Genomic DNA, 5484 nt, shown 5'->3' with positions numbered 1-5484 from the left:
CCACAGACACAGTGTTCACAGGTGGGGAACACAAAGTCTGGCGAGGCCAAACTCTGGGATCCCAAGAATTGGTGGTGGGGTTCTCTCTCCAGCTTGGGCGCACAGGCCCCGCTACAGGTCCAGCTCGAAGGGCCGGGGCGTGAACCCATCTGGCTCGGGTCGGGTTGTAGTTCTTAGAGTGAGCAGACACAGCTCCCTCCAGCCAGGCTCGGCCGCAGCTGCCCACAACTGCGTCTGAGAAGCATCCTCTGCCAGTTTGCACCCCTCTGAGGATCCAGGTATCCGGTTCAAACCCGAGGCACCGCAGACGCCACAGCCTCTGTCTCAGTCGCTCCGAGCGGATCCTTCGGGGAATGTAGATTTTTCCACCCTTTGCCTCCTGCGTCGTAGCCCCCTGAGCCCCGACGGAACTACAAAGCCCACAATTCCTTGCGCTGGAGCGCGGTGCTTTCTGGGAATAGCAGTCCCAGAGGCGGGCGTCCCTGGCAGCTCAACGCTCGCTGGACTACATATCCCAGAAGACCTCGCGCGTGCGGGAGGGGTTGGAAGGGAGAGACGGAGAGGATGTGAATGGGGAGGGGGCACTCGTCCCCTTCCCCCACCCTTCCCTTCAGCCGGGCTGGGGTGGGGGGAGGGGCCGGATTGAGGCGCGGCGGCGGCGCTTCGGGAGGGCAGGGCCAAGCAAGGGCGCGACTGGCCCGCTACTGGCGGACCGGAGAGCCGCGGACTAACGGGTCTGGACGCGGGCGGCGGCAGCAGCGGCTTTCTGCACGGGCGGAGGCGGCGGCAGGAGCGGCGAGCATGGCCCGCGCGGCGCCCGGCGCTGACTGAGGTGCGCGGGCGGGATGAGGGCTGGCAGGATGCGGAGCGCCCCGGGCCCCACGCGGCCCCAGACCTCCTGTGCGCGGGCAGCGGGCTCGGCCCAGCCGTGCGCACTGGCCGGGTCCAGACCCACAACTTCCCTGGGGTGGGGGCGCCGTATGGGCGGGGGTCCGCTCGCCTTGGCCTCGATCCGGATCCCCGCCTTCTGCTTCTGCACGTCAAGCCGCTCCCAGCCTTCCAGGAGCTCCTGTTCCACCCTTTGCCTGCAACCCCAGCCCCAGCCCTGGAAGCGCACCCTGCCTCAGTCTCCACTTAGAGTCCACCGCCTTGCACTTCGCACCCCTAGCCCCGGCGCTCTGGCTCCGCTTCCAGCTGGAGACCCCCGGCCCACTCTTGGTCAGAAGCTGTCTGCACCATTAGCACCTCCCTCAGCTTTCCCCTAAGGTCCCTCTCCTACCCAGCGTTGCTTCCTGGCCACCCTCTGTGTCCCAGTTCGCTCTAGTAAGACCCGGCACTTTGACCTCTTTCTTACTTTGGAGAAACTGAGGCATGGTGCAAGCCAGTGTGCCAGTCCCGTGGGCGCTGGCCTGAGCCCCGACCCTTGTCTCCTGTGCCTCCCATGCCTTGGGATGGAAGACTCATATCTTCCCTACCTCCTTTCCCTTGGGACTGGACCAAACTTCCCAGCCCCTGGTGCAGCTCTGGTCTGAGCTCACTTTAGTCTGCCCTTTATCTTTGGTACGGCATCTGTTGCCCTCTCCTTTGCATAATGGCTCTGGTCCTCCCTGCCTGGGGAGGAGGCATCCACCCCTTGCTGCTCGCTGAACTTAGCCTTTTGTTTTCTGTCCCTTGCCAACTGCGTCCGTCTCCCATCTTGGCTCCTGCTTCCCAGCTGCGCAAAGGACCAGAGAACAGTCTGAGTGGTGCCGGGGGGAGAGAGAGGTGCTGCTGGTGACAGGGACCTGCAGCTTCTTTCAGCCAAAGCTGCTGAGTGAGGAGTGTTCAGGCGCCCTGGGACCCCTGGGAAACAGTGATTCCTCGCCAGAAACTCACAGTCGCACCTTGTCTTTGGGACGGATGTCTGGACCCTGCTTGGCCATCCCTTCCTTTTCTGTCTGGTGGGCTTGCAAGTCCCTCTGAGAAGGAAGGGACTGGGTATCTTTGTGGAGACAGCGTGGCATAGAGGGACTGTGGCAGACCACACCCCTAAGCCTCGTGTGGCTTCAGCTGCTAACTTCGGAGGGGGCTGCCTTTTTCGGGCAGGGCTGCCTGCTGGGTGCTCTGAGCGCTTTGTGGAGGAAGGCACACAGTCTGTAGGCGGTGATCTCAAGTTTTGTTCAGGTGCTCAAAATTTGAAAAGATAACAAGGGTTCAGTGAGGTGGCAGACTTGCCTTTATAATTTAGTTTTTGTTTTGTCATCTTCGGCTAATTTTCCTTTGAGTTGTCGTTCGTCCCTTTTATCCCAACCCCTGGATTCCCGGCAGGAAGGGAAGAAGGGAAGGGAGGATGTACTCCCCGAGTTTGGAGGGGTCCTGAGTAAGCTGACTTGATCTGAACCAGATGGTTCTCCGCTTCAGCACCCCGGTCCCAGCCCTCCCCCTTGGCTGTGAATAGGATGCTTTTAACCTTGTAACTTGAGAACGGAAGAAGCGAGGCCAGGGGGCCAACAGTCTGTATGTGTGTTTATGTCTGCATCTGCACACTCTGCAAGCTTGCCAGGGGCGGTGGGAGTGACCCTGCCCTGAGTGCATTGTTGTGATGTGCTGTGGCATGCTGACCGGCCCCTGGGTACTTTCTGAGCCCAGAAAGAACCTCTAGACTTGGCCTCGTGGAAACATAACCTCCTACCCCAAGCCAAGGCTTGGTGAGGACCCTAAGAATGCCACCTGGGATTGAGAGGACTGAAGCGTTAGGATTGGAGTTTCCGGGGAGGTGAGGTGAGCAGTTTGGCTTTCCTACAACTTCTGTTCTCCTGGCGTGAGATCTACAGGGTAGGGGTAGGGCAGAATGGTGGGAAGCAGATTCTTTTGTGTCGCTCTGTGCTGCATTCTGCCTTGTTCTCCTGCTATTTTGTATACTTGATTTTGGTCCCTGTTAAACTGTAAACTCTTCAAAGGGATCCTCGTTTCTGAAATAACCTCATTTGCTTGGTCCTTGGCACGTAGTAGGTGTTCAGTGCTTGAATTAAAGCAGAGTATGCCATAATTGAAGGTTTAAGGCAGAGTTCTTTATACTTGACCAGGCATTAGAATCGCCCAGAGAGGGCTGGGAATAGAGCTCAGGAATGTAGCTTAGTAGCACAGAGCCTGCCTGACAAGTGTGAGGTCATGAGTTCGATTCCTGATACCAAAAAAAAAAGAAAGAAAGAATCCCCCCACCCCCAGCTGGGTAAGGCACAGATTGCTGGGCTGGCCACACTACTGGTTTTCTGACTAAGTCAGTCTGCTTGGAGCCTAGGTAGAATTTACTTTCTACCCAGCTACTTGGGACACTTTGAAAACTACTGAACGTTACAGTGAGTGGCAATTTAACCTGGGCAGATGTAAAGTTTTAAGAGACTTTTCACCTTTCTTCCTCACTCATACTTTTTTTTTAGCAGCTACACTAGTTTGGTCTTTTTCTTTCACTCTGATGCTGCCCAAGCGGGGTTGGCTCAGTTAATGAGAGGGGTGACTTGTGGTGCTTGAGCTGCCAGCCCCACTGTAACCACTGTTATTTTCCAGTCCTAAATAACCCATTGTTATTTGAAGGAAGGTCCCATGACCAAGCGGGACATTTAGGAAGCAAGGCTTTGGGAAAGGGTGGCTTCTTGACATAGTGAAGCAGAAGCTGTACCAGACCCTCTTCTCCCCTGTGCCCGCCTCCTAGACCTAGTGGGTTGGGACCCCTGCCAGGTGAAGCCCTGCCCTGGCTGCACACTAGACAGTATGCCTGGGAATCTGGAATCTAGACAAACAGAGGAATCATATTATGCTTTGCAAAACATTTGCTGCTTATAGGCCATGACAGGTAGACTGATGGATTGATTGATTTATATCTTTTGCGACAGGGTCTCGATACATGTATTCCAGGCTGGTCTTGAACTCGGTATGTAGCCCACGCTGATCTCTTATGCCTCCATGCTGTAAGGAGAGGTAGTTTTTTTTTTGTTGTTTTTTTTTTGGTTTTTCTCCGGTACCGGGAACCGAACTCACGACCTTGCGCTTGCCAGGCAGGCGCTTTGCCGCTGAGCTAAATCCCCAGCCCCAAGGAGAGGTAGTTTTAGACGTAGTGGTAGATATAGATAGAAAGCAGATGAAGAATCAGGTGGGGTTAGTGAGGAACAGAGAGATGTGCTTGTGTTACACAGCAGTCGCAGGACCCCTGATTCCAAAACTCTTGCTGAGCACCTGCTGAGTCAGTTGCTCCTAACAGAGTAGCTCCAGTAGTGGCTGCTGTTTTGGGGTGATTACTGCTAGCTGGGCATGGTGGTAGATGTTCTCACTTGTTATCGAATCGTTGCAGCAGTGTTGTGAGGTTGGCATCCTTGTTGGTGTGTCACAGGTGAAGAACTGAGACAGAGGATTTATAAGGCTTGTCTAAATTCAGCCAGCTAGTAGCAGGATCTGGGATTGGAACGCAGACCTTTCTGACATTGTACACTCTATGCTTTTAGTCACTTTCTTGCCCAGCAAACTTATAATTGTCCCTTGGCATAATTTGTCCCACAAATTCTGATGCAAACCAGGGTTGGTAGCACATGCCTGTAATCCCACTGGAGAAGCTGAGGCAGGAAGATCACCGTGAGTTCAAGGCCAGTATAAACTACACAGTGAGACCTAGCCTTAAAAAAAAAAAAGTTTAAAAAAAGTCAGTTTTTTTTTGAACCAGGAATTATGTTGGGGATGGGGGAGGAGACAACAGTGACCAAGTTCCTGTACTCTAGGAGAAGGATAAGACAAGTACACCAGTCTGTCTGAAGTGGAAGGCCAGATGGTAGAGCGGGTGGCTTGTAGGCTTAAAGGAAGTAGAAGTCAAGCTGTGCAGGGGGCTCAGAAGGGGGACTGGCCTGAGGAGAGGTATGGGCCTGGAGAGTTCTGGCAATGCCTGTGGGCTGGTGAGGTGAACAGGCCACCAGATGTAGAGAGGACCTCACGGGGCACATTTAGGGAGTTGTCCCTTTTTACTAGAGCTTAGAGGATATGTTTCAAAACTAATGAAGCGGGGCGTGGTGGCACATGCCTGTAATCCCAGCACTCGTGAGGCTGAGTTAGGAGGATCGTTGCAAGTTCTGAGACTAGACTGGGCTACAGAGTGAGCTCAAGGCCAGCCTGAACTGCATAGTAAGACCCTGTCTCAAAAAGACAAAACAAAACAAAACAACAACAAAAAAAACCACCCAAAACAAAACTAACGAGAACATCCTGTTCATTGATTGAAGATGTAGAGTCAAAAGGGGATGATCCTCTTCCTGCCCATTGTAAAAGGTCATGGCTCCCTTTACCAAAAAGTTGTACCCCTGTACCAGAAAGGTAACAAGAGAAAAGCATAATAAATTTGTTTGATCATAATTTATGTGACATGGGGGTGTTCAGATTGAAGCTACAAAGACCCAAGAGTGAACTATACTTTTTTATGTTTGGGTTGGATGAAACATAAGACAGCCATGCAAAAATATGACT

General features: G+C 53.5%; 1 protein-coding gene across 1 annotated transcript in view; it reads left to right on the top strand.

Annotated features, from left to right (window-relative positions):
• Window positions 1–522: 522 nt before the first annotated feature.
• Window positions 523–5484, top strand: part of St3gal2 (ST3 beta-galactoside alpha-2,3-sialyltransferase 2) — a gene marked incomplete in the record, with an annotated part of 54220 nt that continues 49258 nt past the window's right edge. The window contains 1 exon segment of the mRNA XM_005403478.2: window positions 523–832.

The sequence above is a fragment of the Chinchilla lanigera genome, unplaced genomic scaffold (assembly GCF_000276665.1).
Source record: "Chinchilla lanigera isolate Chin_1 unplaced genomic scaffold, ChiLan1.0 scaffold00083, whole genome shotgun sequence".
In the NCBI taxonomy this organism is placed as follows: Eukaryota; Metazoa; Chordata; class Mammalia; order Rodentia; family Chinchillidae; genus Chinchilla; species Chinchilla lanigera.
The sequence above is the reverse complement of the archived record's forward strand: the minus strand, read 5'-3'. Positions and strand labels throughout refer to the sequence as shown.